Genomic DNA, 24,901 nt, shown 5'->3' with positions numbered 1-24,901 from the left:
TGAAAAAAGATAGAAGTAAATGCACGTGAGCCTCAAAAGCTCCTACAGCAAAAGGATCCTTTTCCCTCTTCACACCTTTTATTCCAGACAAACTTCACTGAAAACACCATGACCTCTGAGTTCCCTGGTGGAAAGAAATCATTTCCATGACTCTTGTTGAAACCTGAAAAAGCATTTGATGATGCCCCTTCGCCTTCTGGAGGCCCTGGGTTGGGGGCCAGGTCTGTGTCAGGCCTGAAGGCTGACTGCTCTGTCACATTTTTTTCTTGTAGGAAGGGGTGGCCAAGCTCAGGAACCAGCAAAGAGAAGGCACGGTAGTTGCATGAGTTGGAGCTGCTGAGCACCTGGGTGCATCTAGAGGTTTCCTCCCCACGCTCCTTGGGAGCCTCTACCAAGACAGAAGGTCCATTTGCCTAAAGCAAAATGTGTCCCAAAAACATTCTTTTCTCCTCGCCCCAAAGACTGAATAGGTATTTTAGGGATTAAAATGCAGTAAATTCAAATTACAGTCTCTCCAAATCATGATACTAAAAAGGAAATGTAATATTCATACTCAACTTGTCATCTTCATTAATTTGTCCGTATTATTTCAGGAGTTCTAAAAAAATATACAGGGCAGTCATCAAGTGAAAATGAGAGTAAAAATAAAGCGACTCAGTTAACTCACTATCCGTCTATGCAGATTTATGGGAGGAAGACCTTTCCACTAGGAGAAGAAGTGGGCTAGACAAAACACTCCCAGAAATAGCTATTAGAGAACAATTGCTTAAATATGGGTGATTTTTTAAGTTATTTTACAATATTATCCAATCTAAAAATTCAGCATGCTTTTTCTGAGACTTTCTAAAGTTTAACATTTGAAACAATTTTAGGTTTACAGCAAAATTGAGCAGAAAGTACCAAGAGTGCCCATGTACCTCCCAGCCCCACACACTCAGAGCCTCCTCCACTATCAACATCCCTGGCCACAGTGTTGCACTTATTAAAACTGATTAGGCTACATTGACGCGCCATCGTCACTCAACATCCACAGTGTACATTAGGGACCTCTCTTGGTGTTGCACATTCTATGGGTTTTGGCAAATGCAGAAAAGCGTGCATCCACCACTATAACGTCATACAGAATCATTTCACTGTCCTAAAAACTCCCTGTGCTCCACCTATTCATCCTTCCTACCCCCTAACCCCTGGCAACCATTGATCTTTTTACTCTCTCCATAGTTTTGTTTTGTCCAGAATGTCATATGGTTGGATTCATTCAGTCTCTAGCCTTTTCCAATTGGCTTCTTTTACTGGTAATATTCATTTAAGGTTCCTCCATGTCTTCTCGTGGCTTGATTGCTCATTTCCTTTTAGTGCTAAATAATGTTCCAGTGTCTGGATGTGCCACAAATTATTTATAAATTTATCTAGTAAAGGACATTTTGGTTGTTTTCAAGTTCTGGCAACTGTCAGTAAAGCTACTATAAACATCCATGTGCAGGTTTTCTGTGTGGACCTGAGTCTTTAACTCCCTTGGATAAATACCAAGAGGTGTGATTGCTGAATATCTTGGTTCATTTAGTGTTGCTGTAACAGAATACCTGAGGCTCGATAATTTATTTTTTTAAAAAAGAGGTTTATTTGGCTCACAATTCTCATGGCTGGAAGGTTCAAGATTGGGCAGTTGTTCCTGGTAAGGGCCTCACAGTGCTTCAACACATGGGAGAAAGCAGAAGGAGAGACGGTGTGTGCAAAGAGATTACATGTTAAGAGAGGAAGTGAGAGAGGAAAACCAAGGAAGCCACTCTTAATAACAACCTGCTCCCTTGGGAATTAATCTATTCCTGTGAGAGTGAGGACTCACTCACCACCATGGAAGGGCATTAATCTAGTCATGAGGGATCCACTCCCATGACAACATTGCCACGTGGGGGATCCAATTTCAACATGCATTTTGGTGGGAACAAACCACATCCAAACCACAGCACTGGATCATATGGTCAGAGTATGTTTAGTTTTGTAACCCACTGCCAAACTGTCTTCCAAAAAAGCCATACCATTGTGCGTTCCCACCAGCAGTGAATGAGGAAGGGCTCCTGCTACCCCATTTAATATTATCAGCACTTTGGACTTTGACCATTCTGATAGGTGTGTAGTGATATCTCACTGCTGTTTCTATGTTCCTTTCCATGATGCCACACAATGCAGAGGGTCTCTCCATATGTCCATGTGCCTATTTGCCATCTGTTTTCTTCTACGGTGAAATGTCTGTTCATATATTTGGCCCATTTTTTAATTGTGTTGCTTGTTTTCTTATTGTTGAGTTTTAAAAGGTCTTTCTATATTTCAGATACTAGTCCATTATCAGATGCATCTTTTGCAAATATTTTCTCCCCATCTGTGGCTTCTCTCCTCATTCTCTTGACATTGTCTTTCACAGAGTAGAAGTTTTTAATTTTAATGAAATTCAGTTTATCAATTATTTCTTTCAAGGATTGTGACTTTGATGTTATATCTAAAAGTCATCACTATACTGAAGGTCATTTAATTTTGTCCTGTGTTATCTTCTAACAATTTCATACTTTTGCATTTATGTTTGGGTCTCTGATCCATTTTGAATTAATATCTGTGAAGGGTGTAAAGTCTGTGTCTAGATTCATTTTTTATGTAGATATTCAATTGTTCCAACACCATGTGTTGAGAAGACTATCCTTTTCCATTTAATTGCTTTTGTTATTTTGTCAAAGATTCATTCAGGATATTTGTGTGGGCCTATTTCTGGGCTTTGTATTCTGTTCCATTTATTTATTTGTCTACTATTCCACCAATACCACATGGTCTTGACTATCACAGCTTTATAGTAAGTCTTGAAGTCAGGGAGCGTCAGTCCTCAGCTTTATTCTTCCTGGGTATTATGTTAGCTGTTATGTGTTTTTTGCCTTTCTATATAAACTTTAGAACCAGTTTGTTGACATCCACAAAACAACTTGCTGAAGTTTTGATTGGAATTGTATTGAATTTATAGAAAAAGTTGGGAAGAACTGATATCTTGACAACATTGAGTCTTGCTATCCATGAACGTGGAATATCCTTTAATTCATTTAGTTATTCTGTAATATCTTTCATCACTTTGGCAGTTTTCCTCATATATTTGTACATATTTTCTCATATTTATATCTAAATATTTTGTTTCTTGAGTGCTAGCATAAGTAATAATGTGTCTCAAATCTCAAAGTTCACTTGTTTATTACTGGCGTATAGAAAAGTGATTGACTTTTATATATTAGCCTTGTACCCTGAAGCCTTTCTAGAATTTCTCATTAGTTCCAGTTTGTCAGTTCTTCTGGATTTTCTACTTAGATGAGAATGCCATCCACAAATAAAGGCAGTTTTGCTTCTTCCTTCCCAATGTATACACCTTTTATTTCCTTTTCTCGTCTTACTGAGTTAGCTGAGATTTCAGCATAGCATTGAAAAGCACTGGTGAGAGGGAACATCTTTGCCTTGTTCCTGACCACCATGCTTTCAGTGGGAGTTTTCTCTTATTGTATTTCCCTTTTTAAAATTAACTTGTCTTAGTTAGTCCTTTTGAGTAACATACAATTTCAGAAATGCCATGGAATTACATAAAGAGTAGATACGGCTGATTTTGTTTTTGAGGAAATAATAATATTTCATTTGAAAGAACCTGAAGCCTTTCATAGGTCCTGTACCAGGACTTTCCTTGGAAAGTGGAACCAGTGTTGCAGTTTTAACACAAAGGGTTACACCAGCATGACAGCCTGAATCCCCCCAAGTCCGGGTCTTAGCTCCATCCCACTGAGACTCAGCCCTACCGCACCACAGAGCCTCTGAGGACTATAGGAAAAGGAAGTACTGTCCTGTGCCCCATCTCTGCGCTGACACCCACCAGATACATGTTCTTCATTGAGGTCTCTGTCATTCCCACACTCTCAGCCGCTGGCCCCAGAGTTCCACAGCAGGGAAGACAATTTTTCAGTGGGTTACAAAACTAAACATACTCTGACCATATGATCTAAGGCAGATCAGAATGGAGAGAACACCTCTCCCAGGGGCCAGACCTCTCTGCACTGGATCCTGAAGCTCCACCGGTGTGCTTTGGCTCCCCAGATCCTAAAGCAAACAGTGTGCACCCACATCCTCACTGGCCTGTAGTCAACCCAAGGGCTGAGTCTTCAGAACCCCATTTCACAGAACTTGAGTTTTGACAATAAGAAATTAACATATGCTATTAAAGAGAATATTCTCCTCTAGAAAACATTCTGAGGGAAGGAAGCAGGAGAGATGTGCCTCTCCTTCCTAGCCACCATTTTCTTCTCTTAGAGACCACTGAACACAAAAACACCAATGGGATGCTGTGATAGTTGCCAGGCAGTGACCTCCGCCGGGCAGTCATAGTGTGTGATCATCAACTGAAGCTTGAATGCCAAGGAGAGACCATCTGGTCCAAACTCAAGAGGAAAGGCGTTCTAGACAGAGGGACAGATGTTGCCACATGTATACAGTATTTCAGAGCAGAAAAGGAGGGGAAACACCACATGTATTGACACCGAAACCATACAAAGCAGAAAGATGACAACCCAATCTCAGTTATGAATGTAGATGAAAGCCCCTATCAAAAATTCTAAGATATTAAGGAAATGCTGAGGAAATCTGAGCAGAATGTGGGCTTTAATTAATCACCTATTAATATTGGTGCATTTTATTGGGACAAATGTGTCATACGAACATAACATGCTAGTAAGAGGGGAAACGGAGTGTTGGGTAGGTGGAAACCCTCTGTACTATCTTTGCAATAATTCTATCAATCTAAAACTACTCTAAAATCACCATTTTAAAAGTACACTAGATGGTCTAAAATTACCAATTTATTTTAAAGGTACACTAGATGGGATCAACAGCAGATTAGACACTGCAGAAGAAATGGTCAGTGAACTTGAGCACTAGAAATATGGACAATCTAAACTAAAGCAGAAAGAGATAAAAAAAAAAAAAAGACCCAAAATAAGGGTTAATGTACAACAAACAATGCCACAACAATTGAAGATCAATGAGGGGGTATTAAAAGAATCTCAACCCCTATCTCCTTCCCATATACAAAAACTAACTCAAAAAGAACCATAGACCTAAATGTAAGAGCTAAAATTATAAAACGCATAGAAAAATATGTATGATCTTGGGTTAGTAAATATTTCTTAGATAGGACACAAAAAGTACAACCATAAAAGAAATAATTGACAAAGTGGACTTATAAAAATTTTAAACTTTTACTTCTTAAAAACTACAATAAGAAAACTAACAGGCAAGCCACAGACTGGGAGAAACTATTTGTAAAATATGTGTCTAATAAAGACTTGTAACCAGAATATATAAAATAGAGTATAGCTCAAAAATAAGAAAAAAAAAGTTTTAGTTGTGCAAAACAAAAGAGTTAAACAGATACTTCACAAAATAACACGTACAAATAGTCAATAGAGTATGAAAAGATGCTCAACAGTATTCGTCATTAGGGAAATGCAAGTTAAAACTGCAATAAGATACCACTACACACCTACTAAAAAACCCCGTCTCTACTAAAAATACAAAAAAATTAGCCGGGCGTGGTGGCGGGCACCTGTAGTTCCAGCTGCTCGGGAGGCTGAGGCAGGAGAATGGCGTAAACCGGGAGGTGGAGGTTGCAGTGAGCTGAGATCACGCCACTCACTCCAACCTGGGCGACAGAGCGAGACTCCATCTCAAAAAAAAAGAAAAAAGACTGACAATACCAAGTGTCAGTCAGAACTTGCACCAACTGGAACTCAAATACACCACCGGGGAATGCGATATGACATAGGTACTTCAGAAAATAGCTTGGCAGGTTTTTATAAAGTTGAACATCCACTTGACAAGTAATTCAGCCATCTCATTCCTAGGTATTTACCCAAGAGAGATGAAACATGAGTCCCCAGGAAGATGGACTTGCAAATGGCCATAATGGCTTTATTTGCCATCATCAAAAACTGAAAGTAACCCAAACTCTCATCAACTGGTGAGTACCTAAATAAATTGTGGTATGTCCATATGATGGAATACTACTCAGCAAGAAAAAGGAATGAATGATGGATACAGGCAACAACATGGGTTAACCCCAAAAGTATCATGTTAGGTGGAAGAAGCCAGACATAAAAGACTACATACAATAGAATTCCATTTAGAAGAAAGTCTAAAAAAGGCAAAATTCCAGGGGCTGCTAGAGCATCAAGAAGCTAACAGCAAAATTACTCAGCAGCACCTTGGGGTTGCGGAACTGGTCTGTGGCTTGATTGTGGGGAGGGCTGCACAACTGTGCACAGTTGTTGGAACTCGTTGAATTGTACACTTTAAATCTGTGGATTTTATTCATGGAAATGTTGCCTTAATAAGGCTGATTTAAACATAGTTCCCTTGGCCAGGCATTAATGCCAGCACTTTGGGAGGCTGGGGCAGGTGGACCACTTGAGGTCAGGAGTTTGAGACCAGCCTGGCCAACATGGTGAAACCCCACCTCTACTAAATCCCAGCTACTCGGAATGCTGAGGCATGAGAATCACTGGAACCCGGGAAGCAGAGGTTTCAGTGAGCTGAGATCACGCCACTGCACTTCAACCTGGGCAACAGAGTGAGAATCAGTCACAAAAATAAATAAATAAATAACAAACAAATAAATAAACAAACAAACAAACTTAACTTGCCACTCGCAACTAAAAACCCTGTAATGGCCCCCCATGGCCTGTGAGAAAGTCACGGCCCTACATGATCTGGACCCTGGTTATCTCTCCAACTTCATCTCTGGGTGCAATCTCTTCAATCTCTTCCCTCCCCAAAATAGCACACCCTATATTGCAGCTGTAATAAACACTTCCAAATCCTTATATCCATGTGCTTCCTGCTTCCGTGTCCTCTATATACCAATTACTTTGCATAGAACATTTTCCTTTTTATTCTTCTTCCGTTGACTGGTAAACTCTGCTATTCCTTAAGACCCAGCCAGAAGTGTTTTCAATGGCCACTAAGTAGGGTTTACCCAGGGAATGAGGCAAGGATGCTTGATACCTCCCACACCAGTCAGCACTGCATTGCCAGAGTTCCTGCCGAGGCAGTATGTTAATTTGAGAAAAATGAAGCATACGGATTATAAAAGATAAGGTAATTATTAACAGATCTTTATAGCTGCATGCAAAAATAGATGAAAGAACATTTACAATTAGAACTAATAAAGTTCAGCAAGGCTACTGCTCACAAGCTCAACACACAAAAATCAAAGCATTGTTACACATCACCAATAACTGATTACAAAATGTGATTTATAAAAGATCCCATTCGCAACGGGAGGAGAAAAAATAAACCATAAGGTATCTAAAACTAAATCTAACATAACACAAGATGTCCAAGATACTGATAGAGAAAGCTATAAATATTACTCAAGGACATGAAAACAGTGAGCGAGTGGGGAAGCAGGTGAGTAAGAAGACCTAAGTTCATGCAGATGTTGACGCTCTTTGAGTTAATCTGTAAATTCAAAGCAATTCCAATCAAAATACCAAAGAGATTATTTTTGTAGAACTTGTAAGACTTTTTTTTTTTTTTTTGAGACGGAGTTTCACTCGTTGCCCAGCCTGGAGTGCAATGGCGCAATTTCAGCTCACTGCAACCTCCGCCTCCCAGGTTCAAGCGATTCTCCTGCTTCAGCTTCCCGAGTAGCTAGGATTACAGGCTCCTGCCCCCACGCCCGGCTAATTTTTTGTATTTTTTAGCAGAGACAGTGTTTCACTACATTCATCAGGCTGGTCTCAAACTCCTGACCTCAGGCGATCCACCCGCCTCCGCCTCCCAAAGTGCTGGGATTACAGGCGTGAGCCACCGTGCCCGGCCGTAAGACACATTTTAAAATTCATATGAAAGTCCAAGAGTAGTCAAGAAATTCTGGGAAACAAGAGGACAGCAGGGGGACTTTCCTTCCGAGATTAACCAGGCTTCGTATGAGCTCCGGGAATTTAGATGCGTGTTTTCAGGGTCCAGGATGAGCAACCAGGTCAATAGAACAGAGGAGAAAGCCCCACAGGCCTCTCTGTATCCACGGATACAGACCCATAGACCACACATCTACATGCGCGGAGGACTTTGTCATTTAATAGAGGAAGCATTGCAGGTCAGAGAGAGTAGAATGACTATTCAGTGCTTGCTGCATTGGGAAAATCGTAGACCCTTCCTTCTCAACAAGAGTAAACTGTGAATTCTAAATGGATCAAAGATCACACGGTCAAAAACAAATTAGAAAAAAAAAATGTACAAAAGTATTCTAATGAACTGTGGTGGTGGACAAGGGATAAAAACGTACATCTTGAAGGAAAAGCATCACAAATATGACTAGAACAAAATTTAAAGCTTTCGTATACCAGCAGACACCATAAACAAATTTAAATGACTAAAGCACAGACTGGAAGAAATTATTTGCAATTTATGTAACCCATAAATGATTGTCAGCTAGAAAGCATGATTTTCCTACAAACCCGTAAGGAAAGACAAAGAGCCCAACGGATAAAATGCACCAAGGCTCTGTTGAGGCTGTTCACAGAAAAGACAGACTGACCATCCAACAAACAACAACAAAACACTAGGGAAACGCACATCAAAACAGTAAGATATCATTTCACGCCCATAAGTTTGGCCAGAACTGAAGCAAGTGTCAGTATCCACTGATGGCTCGAAAGTGGGGCTTGAGGCTCCGTAGGCTGCTGTGGGGGCGTGAATGGGTAAACTGCTCTGAGAGCACTCGGGGGTGCCTCTGGGTGGTGCCTCCTAAGGTAAAGAGATGGGGCTTCCCTTCTTGAAGGAAAAATCATCACCTACAGGCCTCTATAAGAGAAGGTGAGAAGGACCCACAGGTCACCACATCCTTTTGGTTTTGAAGCAGTCACTAAGCCCATCGCGGTCAAGGTGTGTTGAATGAGGCTCCACCTTCTGAAGGAAGGAGCCTCAATGGCTTTGTGGGCATAGTTTAAAATCATCGCCCAAGGAAACTGACCTTGTCCACAGTGAGGAGGAAGACATCCAACAGGCGCCTAGGGGAGGGCCCCACTTCCAGCTAAGTGCCAAGTGTCCAGCCCTGGAGGCAGACACCTGGGTTTCCAGGCCCTTCCAGAAACCAGGACACTGTCTCTGAGCCACCTTCTTTAACCCTGGCATAATTTCATTGGTTTCTTTTAACCAGCTAATTTGAGAGCAAAAAAATCATGTTGCAAAATTTCTATTCCTGCAAAATGGGAGCAGATACAAGTTCTACAAAGTTAGAAATTAAATGACTGTTCCTTCTCTGAGACATATGTTAAGCTAGTACCTCATTAATCTTCTTTCTGCTCTAAGACTGTAACAACCTGGCTACTAAATCTTTTAAGTCACTGAATCATTACTCTTTTATAATCTCCAATGCACGGGCTCCAAGAGGGCTTCATCTTTCTTAAAGCCAGGAGGGGCCAGTTCAGGCAAGGTAAAGACGATACAGCTTGGATGTGACACTCTGAAGGTGGTCAGGCACGCAGGCTGCACCCTAGAGGCAGCTGGAAGATGCCTCAGCGCAGAGGAGCCTGGAGTGGGGCCAGAGCAGCACAGCACATGGAAGAGACAAACAGAAGAAAGGAAAGAGAAAAGCACTAAGGCTGTTTCTTTAATAGAACATTTATTGTATGTATCCTGGGATTACAAAAGGGAACAATGCTCATTGGAGAAACCCCCAAAGAATCAGAAGAGTCCAAAGAAGATGGCAAAATCTCTAAAGGCTTATTTTGTTCCTGGAACAAACTGAGGGTCATTTTGCTATTTCTCGCAGCCCAATAACAAGATGCAGATGAATTGAGGAGGAAGAGAGTGTTTATTTCTGCAACTGGTTACAGGGAGAAGGCCTGGAAATTATCACCAGACCGACTCAAAATTACAAGTCTTCCAGAGCTTGTATCCTTCTGAGCTACGTGTCTACATGTAAGAGTGCATTCACCTAAAGACAGAAGTGATGAATTTCTTCTAATCTATAACTGGGGTCTGAGTCCTGAAGACCTTCCTCTGGAACCTCAGTAAGTTTACTTCAGCTAGATGGCTCCAGGTGCTGGGGGATTGCCTTTGTCTCCCGCTAAATCATAAAGGTTTGGGGAGTTCCTTTAGACCCCAAAAAACTTGTCTGTGGAGCCCTGGGGAGTTTCTTCAGACCCCCAATGCGACTTGTTTAATCCTGAAAGGGTCCTGTTAAGAATTCTTTTGTTATCTTGTCATGCTTCAAGGCCCAGGAAAAGCCTAGGCAAAACTCTTGGTGGGCTTTTGTTACATTCCAGCCCTTGTATAAAGGCACTAGCTCTTTCAGCTTTTGATGTTTAACCTAGTTACCCAGCCAGTGCTGGGACAGTTGTCATGGAGGCCTGCGTTAGCGAGACCTGGCCTGCCACCACAGGGCACCTGCCTTCCAGTGCAGGGTTAGCAAACTCGCCTGGGGCCGAGTCAGCCCACCTGCTGTCTGTGGATCCCCCCTTAGCATTTCCAGGCCCCCAAAGCCCCCGGACTTGTCCCTTCACCTGTGCTCCCCGGACACGGAGGCTAAGCCAGACCACGTGTACCCTGCCCTGTGGCTGGCTGTGGTGGGCTTTCTGCCTGCTGCTGTTTTCACATCCATACCCAACCTCCCCGCCCCTTCCACAGTAAACCACAAAGCTGTCGAATAGGCACCTAAAATTAGAACTGCTGAGTCAGACTCCACCCTTCGGATATTCACCGGTCCTGCCAGAAAGGCTTAGCGTGATTTTGAATGTCTGCACGGTTAGCTCATCTTTTGAGAGATCGTACTAGTGCTTAACCAATCTCCCAGTGCTAACATTACGATGTTCCTAATTCTCATTATCATTAAGTCTTTTAATTAACATCTTATACAAAAATTATTTCCGATACTGCCTCCAGGATCAATTTCTGGAAGTGGCCCGATGGGTTAGGGGGTCTGAGCCCTGTTTACATTTCTGACAATGATGCTGACACTTTGCCCTCTAGAAGCACCACCACTGCCACGTGGCCGCAGCCTCTCACCCATCCTGGGGTTTCTCCTGTGTCATGATGGTCACCATTACATCCTTTCGCGTCGTGTTTGACTGCCACTGAAGTCAAGCATTTCCTCATGTGTATGTCTGTGTGTCTTTGGCTCAGGCCTAGTTCAAGGTAAGCCCTTAGGAGCTGGAGGAGATGAAGCACAAGCACCTCAGTCAAGTTCTCAGCTCCTCTCTCCTCTCTGTGACGGAGCCCTCCTTATCGTGGCCCCGCTCGTCTCCGTCAGCCAGGAAACAGCCGTCACCAAGGCTACCACTTACAGGACACTCATCGTCACCCTCACAGCTGTCACCGGGAGTCCCGGAAGCCGGGGCCAAGGATCACAGAAGTGAGTGCCGAGGTCCCACGGGCCCCGCGCAGGTCGCAGGTCTCCAAAGTCGTGTTTCCAACCACCCACACCACTTTGGACTTTTTTGTTATTATTAAGGACAACTTTCTGGAAAATGGTGCTGTCTCACCCACTTAAATGTAACAAGATAAGAATACCGGGTACCTGCAAGCTGCAACTGGAATTCTCAGGGTATTCACTCCTCAGGTAATGAATCCTGAGGTTTCCACATTGCCTCTCTCTCCGGTTACACAGAGCCCACGTCCTGAAGCTGCAGATAGAGACTTGAGTATCTCAGAGCAAAATGAAAGTCAATACAATTGCTCTGCAATCTTTATTTATATTCTAGGAACCTGCTTCTCATGGAAATGTGGATAATGAACAGACACTGATTAAATTGTTCATATGAATATTCATCGAATCACCTGGACTTTCATGTTAATTTTATTCCTTTTCCCGTGGCTGTCTCTGAATAACAAAGCTTCCTTCTCCAAAGAGGAGAGCTCAGTGCTGATTAGAAAACAAAAGGGGAAACTTGAGTTTGAAATTCTGTCAAAAAATAAAAATAAACAAAATAGGCCTTAGTGAAAAATGTCATTGGCTTCAGGGTCTCATATGGCCTTTTAATGTGATATTCACCTTTACATCCGTTTTCTCATACAGCAGAAGTTGCTCTGCGTGAGTGGGAACGTACTGATGGCCACAGGGCTATGACGTATGACCGACCGGGTGTGTGCTGGGCCGAGGGCACCCTGCCAGGGCAAGAGGAGTGGGGGTGATAGGAGCACGGATCCAGCACCCCCTCTTTCCCTCACCCATCCATTCTTTCACTGGGCATTGATTGGAGCTCAGTGTGCAGGAGACACACGCAGTCCACACATCCCCAGCAGTTCATGAGCAATACACAGGCCAGGCAGTCCTCACACCTGCCCGGCACAACAGGGACCCTGCCCCATCTCCCAGATGGGGACCCCACACCCCACGAGTGCCCTGCGATGACCACACCACTGACCCGCGCAGGAAGCAACACCGCCATGACACAAATCCTTTTTGCGACCTTCTCCCAGGAAACCCACAAACCGCAGGACCCCTCCCCCAGCACCTGTCCCCACCAAGGAACCGGACACCCCCTAGAGCTGCCCCCACTCCGCAAGACGTCTCTGCACCCCCGGTTGCAGTGAGCGCTGACGGGCAAGGCGGCCGTCGGGGATTGTAGGCCTGACACCAGGGTTGTCCCTGAGCCCCCACTCTGGGGCCTCTCTGCCCCGCAGGTGGAGCTGGTTGTTGTTAATCCTGATGTGCCCCCACCCCCACCTTTTCTACCTTAAAGTAACAGCAGAACTACAAAGCTGGTGCCAGAGGCAAAATGCTTTGTGAAAACCACCACGTGAGACCAAAGGGAAGTCTAAGCTCACCCTCCTGCCCGCAGAGACACTGCGCAGAGCTGGAAAGAGACGGAAAATACGGTGTTTAGCTCTTTTCCTTTGAAGGGCAATTTGTCCACAGGCCAAGGAGTGTGTTGCTTGCTGACCTAAGCCTGATGCTTTGGATGAATTGGTCTTGCTGTGGATGCTGGTATGTTAGGCAGTCAGCGCAGCCTTCCGTGCTCTCCGGCTGTGACTCCACCATCAAGGTTCTGCTCGGCCACCTCTGACACGTGGGCTGGGCCTTCAGAGACCTGCCAACCTTCCCGAAATAGCACAGACAGAGGACACGAGAAGCCGGGGCCTCATGGCCTGCAGCTGCCCTTTATGTTTTCAAAATGACTCACAGCCCACAGTGTCGACGACAAATTGCGTTGACAGCAAAGGGGAAGGTGTCCAGACAAAGTGCTTCTGAGCGAGAGACAGACGTTTAGAGCAACCATCCGGCATTGATTTCTGCTCTCCTGAGGTGTCTTGGAAAACGCAGGGCGTATGACACACTGTAGCCACAGAAGTGTGCAGCTTCAGCAGCCTGGTCTCCAAAACTGTCTTGGAAATCGAGAGTAGGGTGCTGTCCTCTCGCCCAGAGTGGCCTGGCAAACCCATGTGGGCGAGAGAAAGCCAGTGCAGCAGGCAGAGGACAGAGCCATGCCATCCACCCTGTGTGAGCTGACACAGATGAACAGAGCTCTCCAGGCCTCCGTTTCTCCACCAGTGAAATGGAGAACACAAATCCTAATGCATAGCACGCAACATCAGTCTGTTGGCTGGGAGGTGGTGGAGGCATCAGGCCCAGTTTCCAGAAACGGATAAGGGAGAGGAGGGAAAGATGAGACCACGGATCTGTCTCAGGCCAGCTCCGGGCTGGCCAACTCCAGCTGCAGGACTGTCTGGAAAGGGGGTATTTAATGAGCATTTTGATGCCTCGACACACTTGAGGTTCAGCCAGGAAGAAAGAGGAGACAAATAACCACATGTGCCACACCAGACTCTCCTACCTGCAGCCAACAGACTCTCCACACCAGACTCACCTGCCTGCAGAAAATGGACCTTCCACACCAGACTCACCTGCCTGCAGCCAATGGCTCTTCCACACCAGACTCACCTGCCTCCACCGAATGGACCTTCCACACCAGACTCAGCTGCCTGCAGCCAATGGACCTTCCACACCAGACTCAGCTGCCTCCACCGAATGGACCTTCCACACCAGACTCACCTGCCTGCAGCCAATGGCTCTTCCACACCAGGCTCACTTGTCTGCAGCCAATGGATCTTCCAAACCAGCTTCACCTGCCTGCACCCAATGGCCCTTCCACATCAGCCTCACCTGCCTGCAGCCAATGGATCGTCCAAACCAGCTTCACCTGTCTGCACCCAAGGGACCTTCCACATCAGCCTCACCTGTCTGCAGCCAATGGAGCTTCCACACCAGCCTCACCTGCCTGCAGCCAGTGGCTCTTCCCTGGGCATTGCCCGAGATCTGTGCCCAGCCTTAGAGAGCAAAGGGCCAGGGAGTCTATTCACATCCCGTCCTGGGGTTGCCAAATAACCACAGACTAAGGGATCTGAAACAACAGACTTTTACACTCTCCCAGTTCTGGAGGCCAGAAGTCTGAAATGACGGCATCAGCAGAGCTGCACTCCAACCAGAAATTCCAGAGGAGCACTTCCCTGCCTCCTACACATCCTGGCAGCTCCCAGCAGTCACCACCCCCTTAACTTCCCAGCTGTGTCTCTCCAGTCTCCATGCTGTCTTTCTGTGACCATCCTCCCTCTATCTGTGCCTCTGTGTCTCCAAATCACCGTCTCTTTAAAAGGAGCTATTCTAAGTCTACCAGCACTGGACTAGGGCCACCCTGATCCAGCGTGACCTCGTCTTAGCTAATTCCATCTGACAGACCCTGCAGGGTTTCCATAAAAGGTCACAGATCCTGGGGTTTAGGACTTGGACACGTCTTTCTGAGGGTACATAATTCAGACTATGACAGGGAGACTCCATCCTCCATTCATTCCAGTGCCCAGGAGATCGGGGGAGGCTTCATCCACCATTCATTCCAGTGCCCAGGAAATCCAGGGAGCCTCCATCTGCCATTCATTCCCAGTGCCCAGGAGACCTGGGGAGCCTCCATCTGCTATTCATTCCCAGTATTCTCAGGGCTCAGGAGATCTGGGGAGCTTCCATCTGCCATTCACCCCCAGTGCCCAGGAGATCCAGGGAGCCTCCATCCGCCATTCATTCCAGTGCCCAGGAGATCCAGGGAGCCTCCATCCACCATTCATTCCCAGTGCCCAGGAAATCCAGGGAGCCTCCATCCACCATTCATTCCCAGTGCCCAGAGATCCAGGGAGCCTCCATCCAACATTCATTCCAGTGCCCAGGAAATCCAGGGAGCCTTCATCCTTCATTCATTCCCAGTGCCCAGGAAATCCAGGGAGCCTCCATCCACCATTCATTCCAGTGCCCAGGAAATCCAGGGAGCCTTCATCCTCCATTCATTCCCAGTGCCCAGGAAATCCAGGGAGCCTCCATCCATCATTCATTCCAGTGCCCAGGAAATCCAGGGAGTCTTCATCCTCCATTCATTCCCAGTGCCCAGGAAATCCAGGGAGCCTCCATCCACCATTCATTCCAGTGCCCAGGAAATCCAGGAAGCCTCTATCCACCATTCATTCCCAGTGCCCAGGAGACCTGGGGAGCCTCCATCTGCCACTCATTCCCAGTATTCTCAGGGCTCAGGAGACCCGGGGATCCTCCATCTGCCATTCACCCCCAGTGCCCAGGAGATCTAGAGAGCCTCCATCCACCAATCATTCCCAGTGCCCAGGAAATCCAGGGAGCCTCCATCCACCATTCATTCCAGTGCCCAGGAGATCCAGGGAGCCTCCATCCACCATTCATTCCCAGTGCCCAGGAGATCCAGGGAGCCTCCATCCACCATTCATTCCCAGTGCCCAGGAGATCCAGGGAGCCTCCATCCAACATTCATTCCAGTGCCAGGAGATCCAGGGAGACTCCATCCAACATTCATTCCAGTGCCCAGGAAATCCAGGAGCCTTCATCCTTCATTCATTCCCAGTGCCAGGAAATCCAGGAGCCTCCATCCACCATTCATTCCAGTGCCCAGGAAATCCAGGGAGCCTTCATCCTCCATTCATTCCAGTGCCCAGGAAATCCAGGGAGCCTCCATCCATCATTCATTCCAGTGCCCAGGAAATCCAGGGAGTCTTCATCCTCCATTCATTCCCAGTGCCCAGGAAATCCAGGGAGCCTCCATCCACCATTCATTCCAGTGCCCAGGAAATCCAGGAGCCTCCATCCACCATTCATTCCCAGTGCCCAGAGATCCAGGGAGCCTCCATCTGCCACTCATTCCCAGTATTCTCAGGGCTCAGGAGACCCGGGGATCCTCCATCTGCCATTCACCCCCAGTGCCCAGGAGATCTAGAGAGCCTCCATCCACCAATCATTCCCAGTGCCCAGGAAATCAGGGAGCCTCCATCCACCATTCATTCCAGTGCCCAGGAGATCCAGGAGCCTCCATCCACCATTCATTCCCAGTGCCCAGGAGATCCAGGGAGCCTCCATCCACCATTCATTCCCAGTGCCCAGGAGATCCAGGGAGCCTCCATCCAACATTCATTCCAGTGCCCAGGAGATCCAGGGAGCCTCCATCCACCATTCATTCCCAGTATTCTCAGGGCTCAGGAGATCAGGGAAGCCTCCATCCACAATTCACCCCCAGTGCCCAGGAGATCCAGAGAGCCTCCATCCACCAATCATTCCCAGTGCCCAGGAGACCTGGGGAGCCTCCATCTACCACTCATTCCCAGTATTCTCAGGGCTCAGGAGACCTGGGGAGCCTCCATCTACCACTCATTCCCAGTATTCTCAGGGCTCAGGAGACCCGGGGAGCCTCCATCTGCCATTCACCCCCAGTGCCCAGGAGATCCAGAGGACCCCCATCCACCATTCATTCCCAGTGCCCAGGAGATCTGGGGAGCCTCCATCTGTCATTCACCCCCAGTGCCCAGGAGATCCAGGAAGCACCACCAGTCTCTGAAAACCAAGCCAGGTTGAAAAGATTTGCTCCCATGACAAAATGTGTTTTTCTTCCCCGTTTCAAATGATCCATCAGTGCAACCAGCTCATGTCAACCTTCACTTCCCTTCCCTCTGCCTTTTCTTCGTCCCCCTCCCCAACATGTATTTATGGTCGCACCCTCACCAACAGCCCACTGGAAGATGTGCCCTCTGAGGGGAGCTACCCTCTGCCTTGTGCCTTGCCGGTTCCCAGCAAGAGTTCCTGGCACAGAATATGCTTGGAAGCATTGGTTAAAGCATCTGCTTATTCAACAAATGCCGTCTTCCCCATGGCCAAGCACATTTTATAATTAAGCAACATCTTGCTGGGCCTGGGCAACAGACCTTCCAGGCACTCAGTAAAAGACAGACGCCTCCACCATCAAAGAGCTCACAGTCTGGTTTGGGACAGCGTTTCATATTTGCCTTTGCTTTCACCTAGAAAGCACCAACTAGCTAGATTTTCTCTGTTTTCCAAGGAATCTGCACATCAAACGAATTTTCAATAGGCGCCCTCAGATGAGGAGGAGAACTGTGGCGTCATTTCCTGACAGGTGTGGTGTGTCTGCCCTGCACAGGAGGGAGCCACAGCTTTTCAGGGGCGGCACCTGCAGAGACTGCAAATCCTCACTCAGCACCCAGGCCTGCTGGCACCAGGGCCTGGCTTCCTGTTCCCCTCAGAGAAAGACAAGACAGGCAGGAGGAGAAGGAGGACGATGGAGGAGTGGCGGTCCCCAAAACCACAGCGGGCTCAGACCACTATGAGTTTCAGGGAAGGGGACGGTGGAGGGTGATGGCAAAGGCCCTGGGAGGCAGACAGCACAGCAGTGGCATGGGTGGCGTGGCTGTAAGCTGTACATGCCTGCACAGGTGTGTGTCGTCCTGGGTCACAGGACCACAGGGAGCTGCGTTCACTGAGAATAAACCACTCGGTCAGTGGCACACCCGGGCCCCACCTGTGTCCTCAGAATGTCCTGAGTAAAGAGGCCCTTGAATTTCACCCATGTTGGGCAAAATTTGGCCTGAGCAAGGCCTCCCCACATGGCTCTGGGACCCTGTTGCTGCTGCTGCTGGGGTCTGTTTCAGTTGAATCCCCCAATGCACACTTTCAGCAGGGACTGGGGTGTAGGTAGCTTCTAGGGAGGTGATGCAGGAAGTAGGAGTGAGGGGCAGGTGAGTTTTCAGGGGCAGAGGGAGCATAGTGTGAGGCTGTGCTGTGCAATGGCTGCTGTGTGCCGAGGGGCTCATTCCTCAGGGCTCTCAGGAGCGTGCAGAACTCTCCCAGATATCCCCTGCTGATGGCAGCCAAGCACTGGATCCCCCATCTCCCCTGGGGAGAGTGGTGCACTCAGCCAACCCAGACCCACTGGACTGAAGCAACTGGAAGAGCTGGCCGGTCACACGACTGCAGGAGGACTCTGGCCCCCCGGGCCCTCCGCCTGCCTTCTGGCGGCCTTGCTACTGAACCCCACGATGGCATCAACCTCACAGGTGAGCTGCTGGCTCCAAAGACCCAGAGGAACCCCTGGCCCAGGGCCTTCCTCCCACCCTGTCCATCAGATCCTCAGCAAAGCCTCCTGGGTACAGCTGCACGTGGCAAGGTTCGGGGACCATCCAGACGGGTCCAGCATGGTGGAGAAGCCACTCCAGTTCCTGGTGTCTGAGGCAGAGGCCACTCTGAGACCAGCAGGGACTCAGGGGTCCTTCCAGGATGGAGGGCACATATGGGAAGGCTGCACACCAGCAGAGCAGGTGGCTGGGAGACGCCACCTCCCAGCCCAGTCGGGGCACCCGTGGGATTCTAGGACTGTGAAAAAGCTCAAGGGGGAGGATTTTCAGCAAGGATGTGTGGCCCAGACCACCTCTGGGATCCCCAAGGTTCAGCTCCCCCCAGCCCTGTAGATCGCTGTCCGCTTGCCAAGTTCATCATACGCCCTGCCTGCGCCTGCAGAGTGACCAGGCAGCAGAGATCTGCAGGATGGGCTCAGAGCACAGCTGTGCTTCAGGGACCATGGCCAGCAGCTCTTGGGCAGGCGCGCCTTGTCTGATGGGTACCCGGGGCCTCCTGACACCTCAGAGCCGACATCCCTCCTGATTCTGAGGATGGGGTGGCCTTGCATTCTCCCTCGCGGTACTGCTTGTCTTCTGTCTGTTTAGAAAGGTGAGCTAGAAGTTGCAAAATGCCCAAAGGTGGGTTTTATATTAAAATAAGATGGTTGGGAGGCCGAGGCAGACAGATCACGAGGTCAGGAGATCGAGACCATCCTGGCTAACAGGGTGAAACCCTGTCTCTACTAAAAATACAAAAAATTAACCAGGCGCAGTGCCGGGCACCTGTAGTCCCAGCTACTCGGAGGCTGAGGCAGGAGAATGTTGTGAACCCACGAGGCGGAGCTTGCAGTGAGCCGACATCGTGCCACTGCACTCCAGCCTGGGCGACACAGCGAGACTCCATCTAAAAAAAAAAAAAAAGATGAATCTGGGTTCTGTCACTAGGGCATTGGGAAATTGTTGACAGCATTTTAATTGCAAAGTATCTAAAAATAGTGACAGAATCGTTGGCTGCTGGGACCGATGCTCCAGGAGCCTGGCTCTTGGCATCTCAGGATCTCAGAATGATGCTGAGCCACAGAGGAGTGATCTGGGGGCCAGGGTGGGCTGGCAGGTGGGGGAGATGAGGTCTGAGGGGCCGCCCCCCCAACCGACGCCCTGCACCAGTGGCCCTCTATGGGTTCTTACAGGGATCCAGGGGAACTTGGGCTGTAACTCAAGACTGGACATGAATTTCCCAGAAGAAACGAATGGCCAAGCATATCAGGACAGACATGCCCAGCAGATTCAACACTGCCACCTGCAGAGGTGACCATCAGCCAACCATCAGAAAAGTCCTGGTGATGACTGGGACCTTGCCCTGGTAGGTGGAAGGGGAGGTCAGAGGGCACAGCCGAGGTGGCGTGGGAGGGTGGCCTTGCCATTAACATAGACCCTGAAGCAGCATAAACAATCATGTGAGAACCCCACCATCCAAGTGGGAACCCCACCATCCATGTGGGAACCCCACCGTCCATGTGGGAACCCCACTGTCCATGTGGGAACCCTACCGTCCATGTGGGAACCCCACCGTCCATGTGGGAACCCTACCATCCATGTGGGAACCCCACCATCCATGTGGGAACCCTACCATCATGCGATAATGGTCACGCCTTTACATTTGTTTGGTTTTATTTTGAAATGTATTTTCTACATAGTGGAGGTTATCAGAATCTTAATTATGAATAATTACTTCCAACTTAATCAAGACCCATATAATAATCATTCCCAGCTTCATTAAGACTCATATAAGTAATACATTTAATTTATTAAAGGCTCGGATGAAACAATTGGAGGTAAATCTCCAAATAATTTGAAAAAGCAATGTCATTGCCCCGATCTCCCTGAGACTGTGCCCTTCATAGACACCACCAGCACTTCCCAGGCTGCTTAGCGGGAGCCACCTGGAGGCCTGCGGGCCCCACCTCTCAGGCAGCCCTGAGCGCCTCTGCCAAGGACTGTCTCTGGCAGCAGAGCCTGCTCTGCCCACGCATATGGCAGCCGGAAAGTGCCAGGCGTGGCCATCCACCCTTGGGGATGGGAGTAGTGGGTAACGTCCCTAGCCCCCACCTCCTCAGGATGGGGAGGCCTTTGAGAGGCATGTTCTGCCCAGTCTCAGAATCCCCCAGGAGGATGGAGCCCCAGTTGCCAGCACTGGGAACCCGCTAGGTCCTGAGCCTTTGGTTGACTGCATTCTCCCCAGCCCACGTCCCCCCTCCACTCCCCCACTGCTATTTCCTGGAACTGGCTCCTGAAAAACGTGCTTACATGCAGTCCCTGTCGCAGAATCTGCTCCTGTTTATTTCAGTGATGTACAGCGCACGTCCTCCTGCCCTGTATGCTCTGGCTTGTATTTGGAAATGGAAGAGTCATCTCAAGTAGCAGCAAGATTGTAACTTTTAAAATAAAGCAGCCTCAAACCAGAAAATTATGAAGAAAGCACGGATTGCCCAAAGTTAACCCCTGTCTCCTTCTTCAGAGGAATCCCACCTCTGCCCCAGGCCAGGTGAGATGGCAAAACCACCTCAGAGAACGTGACATGGATGGCAGCGGCTCAGGACACAAGATCAGAGACAGGCAGGTGTTGTCCTGCTTCTGGGATTGGCCCATGGAGAGGGTCTTTACTGACACATTTTCAGTTTTCAAGATAAATCAGTGGAAGAAATCTGAAGTTTCTGCTGTGTTTGCTCCCCAGATGCCACGTCAACCTTCACCCCCACTTCACGCACACCCACTACTCCCTTCAAACAAATGGTGTAAAATGAGCTTTGCTGTTTCTTTATGGACAGATTAGATCATGTAGCTGATCACGTTGCCCTTTTCATGTGGGTCCCTAGGAAACACATGTTCTCAATCTCAAAAGCCCTCTGCATCCTGCATCTGCACTCTTACTTTCTTCAGGATGTAAATGGTTTCTCTGTGCCACTTTATTTTTATTTGTCATTATGCTTTTCTACTTCTATGCATTATACTAAGAGACTTCAGATATTTTGGAAATGAGTAGAGTATGGCTACCTACAAACCTACACACAAACACTGAGCAGACACTCACAGGCACATAAATGCCACATCCGGACCTGAAGTCACAGGATCTGAGCTCTGGATGTGATTACAAAGATGTAAAGCAGGAACTTGTAAAACCAGTGAACAGTCAGTCAGTATTCCGAATACTTAAGGAAGGCACAAACCAGTAAGAAAAAGACAAATGACACAATGTGAAAATGGCAAAGACTCGAAGAGTCGTTTCACCAAGGAGGGGACAAGAATGGCCAACATGTCTGTAAAAAGCTGCCTGGCCTCTTGTGTAATCAGGAGATAGAACGTTTAAAACAAAGTGAGAAATTGTTCCACAGCATCAGGCTGGCAAAGTGTAAAGGTCAGCAAATCCTAGGCACAGACGGGGGCTCAGCATCACTGCCAGTGCCCTATTTGCAAGGCGCAGGCCCCTTCCCCTGCGCGGAGCACACACAAGTGCTGGGCCCTGCGTTTCCCTGCTAAGTCACGTCAGCAGGAGCTGGGTCAGCAACTTCTCTACAGGGCCAGGTCATCATTTACGCTTTTGAGTCCATGTGGTCTCTGCCACGCCTAGCAGTTGACAATGTGAAGTGGGTGGGTGCGACCCCTCTCCAATTAAACTTGTTGCCCAGAGGCAGGTGGAGCGACACCGTTTGCCACCCCATGGTGCTGAGGCAATTGTGCACGTGGACATCAGGCAAATGGCCACCGTAGCCACAGGCTGGAGGCAGCCCCCTCACCACCACCCAAGTGAAATGGCACAGTCCTGCATGGGGCCAGGGGAGCCTGGCAACGCCCTCACCAGGGATGAATCTCAGAATCCAGTGTCAGCAAACACAGAAACTCGGGGGCAGACACAAACACACACACACACAGACACACACACACACACAGATACACACACACGCGGCCAGCAGCAAACAAAGCAGAACCATTCGTTCTTTAAAGAAACACGGAGATGCAACAAACTGTACAGAGAAACAAGGAAGAATCATCAGGAAACTGGAGGTAGCGTTTCCTCGGGGGTGAGAAGAGAGGGAGGGAGCTGCCATGGGACAGGGGCCCAGGCTTCCCAGGGTGTTCTCTTCCTCAGGATGAGCGGTGGCTACATGGCCCTTCATTTTATTATTTTTCTTGAAGTGAACCTACACATTTTCACACTCTCTTCCTGTTTGATGTATTTTATAATTTATTTTTAATTTTAGAAAGAACGGGGATGAAGAGCCCCAGGCATCCACAGGAGATGCCCCCTAATTCCGAGATGGGATGGGGTGGCCAAGATGAGTGAGCACGTGGGAGAGAAGTGAGCAGAGCCCAGGAGCACCAGGAGGGGTCTGGGCAGCAGCAGGCCAGGAATGAGCCAGGGAGGGGCGTCCACTGATGTTACAGGCATGAGAGTCACCCACGAGAAGGGGCCAGGATGTCAGAGAGCCCATGGGGCAGGGGGAGATGGGGCAGCAGCACCCGTGGAGAGGCAGAGGATGCATCAACAGGAAGAAGCGGTTGCTGGCCCATCCCCTAACAGCAGGGCCTTGGAGCCGGGGAGCCAACCTTGCTCCCCATGGCCCTGGCCCCGCCATGCGGCCTCACCCGTTCCTAAACTTTCACTTCTCATCAAAACACAGGGGTGGAAATAGTTCCTAAGGTTAGTGTGATTACTGGGATGAAGCACTAAGCCGGTGACGTGTTCCAAGTGCCCTGCAGAGCGCCTGGACCCCACAGATGTCCAACAGGCACGCACGCCCACCACTGCTTCAACGGTCATCCCTGGCTGCAGGTCGGGTTCTCTGGGAAGCGGACGCTGTGGTGGGGTCAGGTGCCGGGATGTTTGTGAGGAAGCTCCCGGGAAGGGAGGGAAGAATGCAGTCAGCAGAGGGAGGAGAGAAGCTGCGCCCCAAACCCCAACAGCAGCCAGTCACCCCCGGAGCTCTGGGGCTGACAGGGCCATGGCCACCGGAGTCGTCCCACTTTGGGCCAAAGTAGGCAGAGACCTGCACACCACACATGGGGAGCGGGGGGACTCCCATCTACCCACAACCAGGAACAGGTCCTTCCTTGAGGGGTCCGGGTGGGGGCATCACCAGGTCCCTCACTGCTGTCCTGTGAGGATCACCCAGCCCTACAGGGCAGGGAAAACTCAGATGTCAATTGGAATAAATGATCCACTGGGCACTTTCTATCCCTGGTGATTAAAGGAAAAGATAAAGCGGCTCAACATTGAGGCCTCAGGAGTGAGAGGAATTTTCGCTGGATGAGAAACATGCCAAAGACAGGAAACAAAGTGAAGGGACACACTGAAGATGTTTCTGTGGGCTACAGGCTGGCAAAGACGGATGATGGTAATCAGAAAGATGGGTTGAGGGTGTGACTAGGTACACACAAAAGTTTAAGACAGACGACCAGCACGGCTCACGTTAGTCTCAGCTGAAGCAATGCCTGGTCATCGTCGGGAGCATCACTCCAAGCTCACAAACAAGGGGGTCAGGAGTGACCTCTTGACCATGTCCGTTAGTCCAGAAACTGCAGCCCCTGAAGGCTACTCACAGTTCAAGACAGAGCTATGCTTGGCTGTTTCCAGTTGGCACACTCTTGAGCGCTCTCTCTCTCTCTTTCTGTTTTTAGTAAAGGACATCTTCACAGACAGTGGTTCCTTCACACGAGTGTCTCATAAATCATCCTCTTACCCGGTGCTCCTTGCTACCAGTTGTGGGATCTCCCACAGTCCTGGGTGTGCAAGGCAGACACAAGCATGCCAGGTCAAAGATGCAGGGAGTGTGGGTGGGCATCATGCAGGAAAACACCAGCTAAGCTGCAAAAACCAACAACTCCCACATCCCAGTGGATGTCAGCCCTTAAAGTGAAGCTCTCACTTGTGCAAATCTTCATCAGAAGATGTCCACGTGGTGACTCAGAGATGGAGGGGGTTAGAGAGTGAGTGTGGGGGTGTGGGGGAGTGTGTCTGACCACAGGGGAGGATGGTGTGTCCATGTGTTTATCTGTGTGTGTGTTTATGCACAAGCGTGTCTGAGTGTGTGCGTATGTGTGCATTTGGGACAAGGAAATGAGCAGATGGGAGGAAAGGGGGAAGACCGGAAGTCACCTGAAGCTGAGTTTTCCTCGCAGATGCACGAGTTATAAAACTGATTCGGCTTCTACAAAACATCCCTGCTGATAAAGCCGGAATCTGTCAAAAAGGTGTTTTTTGTTAGGAACAGAGCAGCTTTGCCGCTATGTAATTCAGTGGGAAAAGACCCAAATCCTACATGTCCAACAGATGCACAACTGATCCATGCGTTGATTTCTGTTGTCCATACTAATGCACATTTTGCAGACGGGCTGGTGGAGACCGCTCACTTCCCACTAT

General features: G+C 48.5%; 1 long non-coding RNA gene across 1 annotated transcript; it reads left to right on the top strand.

Moving 5' to 3' along the window:
* Positions 1–1,295: 1,295 nt before the first annotated feature.
* LOC117082436 lies at positions 1,296–24,172 on the top strand. Its single transcript, XR_004436609.1, has 4 exons — positions 1,296–1,383; positions 2,333–2,338; positions 9,983–9,986; positions 24,160–24,172. It is a non-coding gene; the product is annotated as an uncharacterized LOC117082436 (long non-coding RNA).
* The last annotated feature ends 729 nt before the right edge of the window (positions 24,173–24,901 follow it).

This window comes from Trachypithecus francoisi, unplaced genomic scaffold, assembly GCF_009764315.1.
Source record: "Trachypithecus francoisi isolate TF-2019V2 unplaced genomic scaffold, Tfra_2.0 Lachesis_group9, whole genome shotgun sequence".
Lineage (NCBI taxonomy): Eukaryota > Metazoa > Chordata > Mammalia > Primates > Cercopithecidae > Trachypithecus > Trachypithecus francoisi.
The sequence above is the reverse complement of the archived record's forward strand: the minus strand, read 5'-3'. Positions and strand labels throughout refer to the sequence as shown.